Source organism: Primulina huaijiensis, chromosome 7 (assembly GCF_012295235.1).
Source record: "Primulina huaijiensis isolate GDHJ02 chromosome 7, ASM1229523v2, whole genome shotgun sequence".
NCBI lineage: Eukaryota > Viridiplantae > Streptophyta > Magnoliopsida > Lamiales > Gesneriaceae > Primulina > Primulina huaijiensis.
Genome location: NC_133312.1, coordinates 15083110 through 15093461, shown reverse-complemented (window position 1 = coordinate 15093461; position 10352 = coordinate 15083110). Strand labels below are relative to the sequence as shown.

General features: G+C 34.9%; 1 pseudogene; it reads right to left on the bottom strand.

Moving 5' to 3' along the window:
• Positions 1-1311: 1311 nt before the first annotated feature.
• On the bottom strand, positions 1312-9145 carry LOC140981711 (general transcription factor IIH subunit 2-like; annotated as a pseudogene).
• Positions 9146-10352: the final 1207 nt, after the last annotated feature.

The following is a 10352-nucleotide window of genomic DNA, read 5'->3' as shown; positions in this document are numbered from 1 at the left end:
CACAGTGCAATCTCAATAAATATTTACCGTTGGACTTTGACGTCTATAAATACACTATTTTGACATCCTTAAAGGATATATACGAGGAAAAACAAACAAGTAGGAACAAAAGAGAGTTCATAAAGGTATAAGATAGTGTAATAAGATAAGAAAGATGTTTCATATCAAATAGATTTATTCTTCGACTACGATTTAGGCCCAGAGTGTTGATACCAAAGTTCACTCAAACACAGGTTGAATTTAGATAGATGAATTAGAAATTAATGAATTTCAATTATAATTTTAATGTTAACAATGAAACAATAAACGAAATGTTAAATTAATACGTTAATTTTTATACAAAGCATAATGAATTTCAAATGACTCCATTATTGGATGAATTTGAAACTTATCTTAATCAACATGAAACATTTATAAACATGCAACTGATGGATTTGAAGTTTATAGTGTTACTTCTATAAAAATACAAAACATATTTAAATATGGGAATCCATAGATTTGAAATCTTTCAACTCAAACACAATCTTACAATACTTTTAGAGTAAATTTTCTTGTAGACAAGCCCAAAACTATTTTGTAAACCTCACAAGTTTGTGAGGTATCATTTATATATCTGTGTGCGCGCGCGCGTGTGCGTGTGTAAATCCTGGTTGTGCACATATTAGCTGGATATATATCTATACTTCTATACTATATATTAAGAATGCCCTAATAGAGCCAAAATAGACGCCAACTTTTGTTTCCCAATTTTGCCCTTACATAATACCAATATTACACTTTTTTTTTTTGTTTTTTTTAAACATTTAACAAACACTTTTTTTTAACTTTTTTTTTTTTTTTAATTTCAACAATTCAAATAGCACTTTGATCTTTTGATAATTTGTCAAATTTCACTTTAGTCTCTCGATAATTATAAAAAATATTGTACACATACGCACCGCCTGTGCAGAGTAACTAGTATATATATATGTGTGTCAACTTATTTGAATATTTTGAACGAACTAGAACCTTAATTCAAGCCGAATTCGAACAAAAAATATGAAAAAATTAAGTTTCGAGTGAAATCAAGCTCGGATATATCTAATCGAGTTGAATTCAAAACATAAAATTTTCTTAATATTCGACTTAATTCGATTTGGAATGATAAATGAGAATTTTATTCAAATTTTCAAGTATAACTAACCTTTACAAAAATGTATCAAAACTCCATCCACCAAGTACTCTGGACCTTATTTGATTTTTTGGATGCCCATGGACATGACTTGTGTGAAATTCAACACTGTCGTTTGAGATGTTCTCATTCATAAATCATTGCACAAAGTATGGAATTTATATAATCAAATGCTCACATTGAGATGAACCAAAATTTCAAAATTTGCAGTCTCAAGAACTGATAGAAACACTCTATACTTCTGCCCCTCCACTAACTTGCATTATAAAATACGTCCAAACACAACACAATCTTCCTGCATACGAATGAATCCTGCCAGCCTCTGATGCTTCCGCATGTGATTTTTCAGTTTTCTGAAGAATGAAGAGAAGAACCATGCGAGACAATAACTTCTTCGAGTGGGAAAGTCCTTGCGATGACAGTTCCAGTTCTATCATCCTTGCATAGCATCCATGGACTTGGAATGCCGGAAGCCCTCAAAACCCGGACAATTGTGCAGGCTCTCGTGAATATAAACATCACATTCGAAACAAAAATGTTTCTTGCATTTTGGACAAGAAACACAAGGAGCTGACAAATTTCCTGCTTGTACGGATTCAATGAACGAAGCATAAAGCACAGAACAAAGTAAACAACAGAGAAACTTCAAATAACCAAATTACTATGCAACTTCAGATACATTATTCAGAGAATATCATGGTTTCCGTTATCATGAACCATAAATATTTGTCAAGGGAAGACATATTTCTTAGTTCTTCACTTTCAGATATTTATAGAATCTGTGTACAAATTTGTTTGAACCCAAATGATGAGCATCTTTCAAGAAACTATTGTACAAAAGTTAGAGCAATATAAAGCTCCATTGGAATCGCCTTGCTAACACTGGGATAGGAACAGAAAAATGGTACTCAGAAAAACGGATTGAGCTTAGATTGAAAAAGAAAAACATGACAACTCGACAAACCAGTCATCTGATAGCATTTGTGCATTTATCATACTTAGAGCAGCTTTAAATGTAACAAACAAGATTAAAGTGGAAAGTAGGTAAGAGTAATTACCTGGATTCAGAAGAGATTGCTGGCAACCAAAACAATTTTTCGGCAATTTGCGTGGATCATTTGACACTGATGGTGATACATCATTAAATGGCGTAATGGGAAAGAGGTGATGGTAAGATCTTGCCAAATGGGGTGATGAAAAGAACAAATTGAGATCACACCTTCTGTCGCTCTTTGTGGAAAACCCATCTTGATCAGATTTGGAATCGCAAATTCCGCTATAGCTGGAGGCGGAGGTGCATGCTCAAGGATTAACTCTTTTAAGTGAGGCTGTCATCGAAGCAATTCAGAAATCAGTAATAACATTGAAGTTAAATATTACCCATACATTCGAGGGTGCGATTTTTCCTTACCGTATCAATCATAAAGAACAACGCTTTTAGGATTATTTTTAAGAAAATCTAGCTTTTCACTGCCACTCTCGCATGTTCTAATTCATTATCAAATGAAACGCACCTCATCTAGGGCAACGTAATATGATCCACCAGTTTTTTGGCAAAGACATTTGCACACGTAAAGCTCCGCAGAGAGACCAATAACTGAGCACCTGATTTTAGAACTCTTGCACTTTTCGATGGCTTCATTTACATCACCAGGATCACAAGTGCTAAGAGCAGAATACAAAATAAGAACTTCACGGCGACCGTATGTTGGGATTTGATTCAAGAGGCTGTGTACAAGAACAAGACCATTTTGGAGGGACGCGTCGCCAGAGGATTCCAACTTACCCATCAAAACTTTGATATGGGACTCAGGACTTCCACCAAGATCTGTAAGACTTTGTGCAACTCCATCTTTTAACGTCGCTAAACCAATTTGACTTAAAGGATTTTGGTCGAAGAACTCCCTGATGAAAGCCTCCACTTGTCGAGCAACCACAACCATCCGACTTGGTTTATAGTCCATCTCTGACGCAGCCTGCATGTCAAATTTCAATTTGATCATTACTGTTACAGAACCACTAAAAAATTATATGCACGTATATAGGGAAATACTTCAAGAGATTTCTCATCTCACTAATGCTGTTAAAATGGTCTAAAGTTTAATAAAAAATAATTTTTTAAAAGATGAATAAGATACCAACAGAAAATGACCACATCGGGCTCTGCTTTCTCAGATAAATCCATTGCATGTTATTCATATTTTATACAAAGACAGAAGTCGGCATCTATAATCTTGGGCAACTGCATATGGTTTTAAAAATGATACACTTGAATAAAATTTTAACCAGTGCCACCAGATGTGCAAGGCAGGCCTAACAGCCGATCAAACTCGCAAGATATACATGTTGCCAAACACATTAATTTAAGTTCAATAAGCAAACCAACATTTCGTAAATATTAACACATAGGAACTACTCATGCGCATTCAAGGAAATTCTTTATCTTGCATCCACAAGTCTCTTCTGTGATCAATTCCCTCTCTGACTAGCTAATTAAAAGACAAACTCCAACATAACAGTTAATTTCAATTACACCACCAAAAGAGGGTGGGTGATCTTTTTCCCGAGTGTCCACAACCTCAATTGGCTGATAAAATGTGTATTTACAGCAAACTATCAAGAAGATATTACTTGCACTTACCACACTTTCATGATGGAAAACTGTTTAATTTACATACCCGAGATAGATCAAGAACAATGTACAAATAACGAATCAGGCCTTTCTGAATTCGGACAGAAGTCGCGGTGCGAAGACGTCGACGATATTGAGCATGTTGAAGGGTTTTGCTGTCAATAGGGCGGAGAAGCCCAGATTCATCCTCTTGAAGAAACTCCCAAGATCTCTCATCTGCATATGCCCTTTCCCATGCATCAAGCCCCCTACCATCTCCTTCTTCATCATCATCGTCCTCTTCTCTGTTAAATCGTATATCTTCACCATTTGTTTCATTGTGCGACATGCTGCTTTATTTTTACAAAACAAAACAAAAGGAAATCAGGGTATATGCAGAAAGATAACAATTTCACACAAATCTGCAATTGATTGTGTCTAAAATAGTATGTATGATTGATTATTTCTAGAACCGCTCATTTTTCGGCCTAAACGAAAAATATATACCCTTCCAGGCCCCTTTCCAGGCTTGAAGCTCCCCTGCGCTGAAGCTAGGGTTGGTATTTTTTAATTTTATAATTATAATAATTGGAAAAGAACAAAAAAAGGACAAATATTTATTTTTGGAATTAAAATAGACTGAATCTCAACATTTTAACGAAAAATAGAGAACCGATTCCAAAGTAGAGTCTAAATTGACACGAGATATAAAATGAGAAGCAAAATGGAGAATTATCTCAGTATAATCATTACATTTATCTATGATAATAAAATTTTGTTTTGATTCGTTCCGACGTCAGATTTAACAGTCATGTTAAATTCCATATGAAAACTATTGATAAATTTTTTTATAAACAATTTGTTTGATTTCTATCAAACTAAAGTCGTCAAATTCAATTCCAACTATTTGAATTTGACTATCCCAATGGGAACATGGATTCCGATACTTGTGTGACCCTCAATGATTAAGAGATACAGTTAGACACGGGTTTACAACTTCATGTGATTCAGGACAACATCTGTCCTTATTCGACTTACCCTAATTAGCTCAGTTCTTTACATCAACCCCTTGATCAAGAAAGTTAGAACTCAAGATTGATTGCACACATCGGATCAAGGTAAGAACGTCTAGTAACATTACCCCATGATCTTCTAGGTATCACTGATAGTGCACGCAAGAACCAGTAAGTTATGGTTAGCGTACCATACGGTCCCTTCAACTCATATATCCCGATCGAATCTACAACCATTGTACATAGAAAAATCATTGCTAGACAAGGCCGGTTCTTTTGACAATGTGACTAGAGAGAAATTCATGGTCATAAATTACACTGCCTCTGGTATCAAACTCAGCTGGTCAGACCTTCTTTTAAATATTTTTGTGCCATGGTGAAGGGAGGCACTCAATCCCACAGTTTTAATGTTCCTATTTTTTTCATGCTTGAACAGCTCAAATTCCAGCCGGTGGATGTTCCGAAGCTCCACCCCATCAAACTATTGAACGCTTCTTCTGTGGAGATGTTCAAGAAGAAGAGCATGCCAACAGGTGTTGAGTTGTTGGCAATCAAGACAGAAAAGAGAGAAGAGCATTTGGATTCCAAAAAGACCACCAGGCAGACCAAGACCCCAGCTAAAGACACCAAAAGAAAGCTGGTGTTATCTTCTAACTCAAACTCCGATAATGGGGCGAGGGAGAAAATTCCTCTAACACAGGTTTTCGCTGCTCCAAAGGCTAGGTCAACAAAAAAATAAGAAACAAACTGAGAAATCTAAACAGCCTAAGAAAAGTAAATCAAGCAGATCAAGCATGTGTCATAACCACTTGCCCCAGCTCAAATACCAGCTATTCCAATCTCTAGCTTGCTGGCTGGAGTCATATTGTGGAACTAGTGGTTATAGCCATTCAGTCTGTGCTGCCATCTATTGATCATCAGGAAAAAGGAAAAAGAAAATTTATTGAGCAAGCCAAGGTGTCTAATGCTCAGGCCACTATCAACATTGCAATACAAAGGAAGGATGAGATTGTCAATGAGAGATTGGCAAACTTTGATAAATGGGTCGAATATCGGATAGTTGTTTGTTTTGAAACCATCCACAAAGAGAAGAAATTGAAATATTCAGTCAGGTAAAAGAGAATATTCTGCTTTGTGCAGAAAATGAATTGATCTCTAAAGCTTTGCAATGAAGATATTTCATTGGCCTATAACTCCAAGAGAGTGTACTAAAGGAAATTATCAGGCGGAAAAAATAAAATTTTGATCCGCACAATCCTTAAGCCAAATGATGCTGCAATCATTCAACAACTGGAAATGGATGCTTCATGTTAGTAAAAAATAAAAAGGCAGGAGTTTGAGCTGCCTATCAAAGGTGATGAAGACTCTCAAGCTGGTTTTGATCCCATAGGTCCTCAAAATGATGATCATCCCAATAATGATGCATAAATAATTGAAAAGGATACTCAAGCTGGAGATCTTGTTGACCAAAAAGCAGTTCAAAAGGTCACTCCAGCTAGCATTTCTTCTTTTCCTAAACTTTTGACAAAGATGCTACACAAGATGGTCCTCCTCCTGGCTAGCTATAGGTAAATATTTCTTCTTTTCAGTAAATCTTTGAATATACCGATGCTTCTATTCTGCTCTTCACACTGAGGATATTGTGAGGTCTAGTTATAATAATTGCAATAAATTATCAAATAATATTGATTTAATTTAAATCTACAGTGGAAAATGACTTAAAATATTTAAAAATGAATCTCAGGGATTGGAAAATTTTTGGCATTACTTCCCCTAAAATAGGACATACCAAAAATTTAAAATAATTGTAAAATAAATGACTCAAGGACGACGCTGCTGTTTTCATAAACAATCACACACAAGTACCGACCAGACACAAATCAACAATTCACAAGTAGCAATTCAAAATATAGCCGGCAAGGCTCACAACAACAAAACTAAATCCAAAATACCATAACAACTTCAAATAAGCACACAAATATACGGGGCATCGCCCCAATAAAAAAAAAAACTTTGACATAAAACTAACTAGACTCCGATATAATAAAATAGACTAACAAAGAGACTTTGACTGACAACTTAGTAGTTTTATCTCAATCCCGAGCTCCACTGGCAGATGTTCCACCTGGTGCTACAAAAATACTCGGATGACCAACCATGGTGTCCAACAACATGCATAAACATATAATGAAATGAAAATATGCCATGCATGAACATGAATCAATAACAACAGGATAATAGGAGCCAATAAACGGTACGATAACAATAGGAGTAATGCTCGAGCAATAACACACATGGGAGCTACATCGTCATGTAGCTAAACCGCCCTGCTAAGTATGTGAGGTATGTCATGTTGTGTCCAATAAATTAATAAAATAGACTAACAAAGAGACTTTGACTGACAACTTAGTAGTTTTATCTCAATCCCGAGCTCCACTGGCAGATGTTCCACCTGGTGCTACAAAAATACTCGGATGACCAACCATGGTGTCCAACAACATGCATAAACATATAATGAAATGAAAATATGCCATGCATGAACATGAATCAATAACAACAGGATAATAGGAGCCAATAAACGGTACGATAACAATAGGAGTAATGCTCGAGCAATAACACACATGGGAGCTACATCGTCATGTAGCTAAACCGCCCTGCTAAGTATGTGAGGTATGTCATGTTGTGTCCAATAAAACACTCACGACTCGACTTCTATACAGCTGATATTGATACAACAAGATGGTAAAATAATAAACAATGTATGACGCCAAGATTTCAAGATCATATCAAACAGAAACTGCATCAAGAAATAGATAATCATAATTTCGGTCTTAGTGATAACTAGGCTCGAAATCCGCTCGCTGATTCCAAAATAAACACGTGTGCCAGGAGTACAATACAACAGGACAACAGTTAACAAAAATGATATGGCTCAACATGTATGTCATAATATCATGTCCAAAACTAAATGACATAAATATTATATATCAAATAAATGAACATATAATCAACAAGGTATTTAATAACAAATGCAATTCACAAAATCACATTAACAATCCATAACAATATATAAATATGTTTAAAACATAATTTATATATTACCGTCGTATTTTACTGAATTCTAACATACCTAAACCGTCTTGAAAACGACCCAACAACGTCTATCAATCTTTCTTCAAAATCCTCGTCCTAAAATGATTAAATATTCACAAGGCCGAATAATTAACCAATAACAATGACAATTATTTAAATAATTCAATTATATTTCCAAAATTTCTCCAAGCTGAATTATTTCACAAAATTTCAAACTCAGCAAATTGTTTTCAAAAACTTCACTCCAAATATTCCGAAATTCTCAGTGTTGAATATTATAATCACAATTATTTAACAAAGCTAAAATAATCCAACTTATTTACAAAAAAATATTAAAGTAGAATTTATTGGCTAAAATTCAACATTGACAATTTAAATTTTCAAAACATCGTTTCATTATTCCCAATATTTCAAAGATACGCATTTATTTCTAATAATTCTTCATTTCACAAATTAAATCTCAAAATCGACTAAAATTATCGAATAATCCAACAAATCGATCGTTTTTCCAACTATTGAAATCATTTGATTTATTCACGAAATCTCCTCCAATAAAATCCCAAAACTCCAATCTTCAACATATTAACAATAATTCTCCAATAAACGAACAAACTAATTCGTTTTACCAATCTCGGTCGAAGAATTGTACCTTAAACATGTCGCAACGATTGAACCTACAACTTATAACCAATATATAAGTCAATATATCCCAATTAAATTGATGAAAACGAATTAATTCTGAGCGGTTAAAATCTCAGATTTTTGCATCTTACTAAAATCGAACAAGACTGGAAATTCAAACTTGATAACACCAAGATCAGAACTTTAGCCTGTCGCTAGCGGTCTCGGTTAATTAGCTCACTGGAGATTAGTCGGAACAGCCACCGAAATTGCGTCTTGAAGGCTGGAACTCGCAAGTACAGCAGGGGAAATATTAGGGCTTCGAATACTTTCTCAAAAGCCCACAAATCAAACAAGAAAATCGAAGAAAGAACTCACCTAAATCAGTCAATAATTCGCGCGCGAAGAAGTTGCGCGCGAAGAAGCTCTGAACCATGTTTGATCCTTGCCCTGTTTTCATCTAAATCGGTCCAAAAATAGAGTATTAGGGTTGGAGCTTGTAGCTGGGCTCATGGTGCTGCAACCCTGGCGGTCTAGGCGGCACGATGCGATGGCAGACGAGGTGAGGAAGAGGCTCGACGGGAAACGTGTATGGGGAATGGTTTTTCTCTTTTCTATGGTAAATGTGTGTGTAGGTATAATGTAAGGTAAATCGGTAACTAAAAATACTAATTCATGCCCATTAAGCACGGTTTTGTATTTATTTTGTCCTTGTTGGTTATTTATACTTTGTTGGTTATTTAAACTTTATACTATGTATTTTATATTGTTTAATTTTCGATATTTTAAAATACATATTTTTAACGTATTTCATAAATTTATTTGATATAAATAATTAACAACTCAATAATTATTCTAATTATACCAAATTATCGGATAATTAGTTCTAGGACCTTACATTTCTCCATCCTTTAAAACAAATTTCGTCCTCAAAATTTATGTTTATACAAATACATCTTATATACAATACGAATACATCACTCTAAAACGAAGAATCGAACAGATATGAATAAGATGCTCTTATCTTCTTATGTTTTCCCTAAGTTGATTCTTCTACCACATATCTTGACCACTGAACTCGAACAAGTGATATAACTTTTTATGAAGAACTTTTTCCTAATGATCCAGAATGCTAATAGGATGCTCATTATACGATAGAACGGGATCAAATTCAACATCATCAAGCTAAATCACATGAGATGGATTGGACTCGTATTTGCTCAACATAGACACATGAAACACATTTTTGATGCCAGACAACGACAGTGGCAAATCCAACCGATAAGCGCAAGTCCAATACACTCAACAATCTCATAAGATCCAACATATCGAGGTGACAACTTGCCTCTCATACCAAAATGAACACACCCCTAAACAGTGAAATTTTTTAGAAACACAAAATCTCTAACTTGAAACTCTAGAGGTCGGCAATGTTTATTTTCATAACTCGCCTGATGATCCTGAGCATCTTCATTCGCTGACGAATTAACTGAACTTTGTCATGTATTTCCTAAAGAATCTCTGGTCTAGTTAATTTCTATTCACCAAACTCATCCCAGCATAGAGGTGATCGATATCTTCGGCCATACAAAGCCTCAAAAGGAGCCATACCAATAGTCACTTGAAAGCTGTTATTATATAAAATTATACTAATAGTAAAGTTTTCTGCCAACTTTCCTTGAAATCCACAGCTACGACTCGAAGCAAATCCTTGAGTGTCTAAATTTTACGCTATGTCTAACCATCTGTTTGAGTATGATAAGCAATATTCATCGCAAGTCTTGTACCTATTTATTTTTTAAACTAGTCCAAAATTTTGAAGAGAATCGAAGATCCTGATCAG